The sequence below is a fragment of the Rhincodon typus genome, unplaced genomic scaffold (assembly GCF_021869965.1).
Source record: "Rhincodon typus isolate 14 unplaced genomic scaffold, sRhiTyp1.1 hic_rhity00006450, whole genome shotgun sequence".
Taxonomy (NCBI): Eukaryota; Metazoa; Chordata; class Chondrichthyes; order Orectolobiformes; family Rhincodontidae; genus Rhincodon; species Rhincodon typus.
The window spans coordinates 8,216-9,326 of NW_025972088.1; positions in this window are offsets into that span (position 1 = coordinate 8,216).

Here is a 1,111-nt window from a genome sequence, read left to right on the forward strand (position 1 = left end):
CCTGGGGGGATTTGATGGGGGGGACAGTGTAGAGGGAGTTTTACCCTGTATGTAACCCCATGCTGCCCCTGTCCTGGGGGGGTTTGATGGGGGACAGTGTAGAGGGAGCTTTACCCTGTATGTAACCCCGTGCTGCCCCTGTCCTGGGAGTGTTTGATGGGGGGTGGAGCAGTGTAGAGGGAGCTTTACCCTGTATGTAACCCCGTGCTGCCCCTGTCCTGGGACAGTGTGCTCTCTGTGGTTGAGTGGGTGAGCTAACAGAGATGTCTGTTAACTGCAGTGCATCCCGAGCTCTGGAGGTGACTGTAAGTCTCGGATCCATTTTGTGGTGGATGGCCCATCGCTCTCAGTAATTGAAGAGAAATTTCCGGAACTTCTGCCAAAGGTAGGTCGGGCGAACACTCAAAGCAGAGTGGAACGGTCTGGCCTGGTGCCTATTCACTGATACTTACCGGGTCCGTTCTCACTACAACCCCCAGCGTTCACATCTTGCAAAGACTATCAAACCCAAATGATCAGAAGGGGAAGCAGAGAAGTTGCATCTTGTCAATGCCGAGGCCTTTAATTTTTCACAAATTCCAGTGAGTTAATGCTCAGAGATTTGGCCTGATCCCCTCATCGGGCCTGGTCTCTGTGAGCTAAGGGACCCCCCACCTCACACTACTGGGGACAGGACTGTGCTTCCTCCAGTGGTCGAATATCCCAATGTGCAGCAGGTTGCTAGGGTGAGCCCCCGGAGGTTTGCGGGGGAGGTGAGGGTGGGAGTGGGGGCAGGAGCTCAGGTGAGCATTTCTAACGGGCTCTTTACCCACAGCTAACAGGTTCCCCCACAAACAAGACCCATGGCAGCAGGAAGGCACATCCCCTTGTCTCATACACTCACACACACACACACACTCACTCACACACACTCACACTCACTCTCACTCACACACACACACACTCACTCACATTCACACACACACACACTCACTCACACACACACACATCACTCACACACACACTCACTCACACACACACACACATTCACACACACACACACACTCACTCACACACACACACATTCACTCACACACACACACACTCTCACACACACACTCACATTCACTCT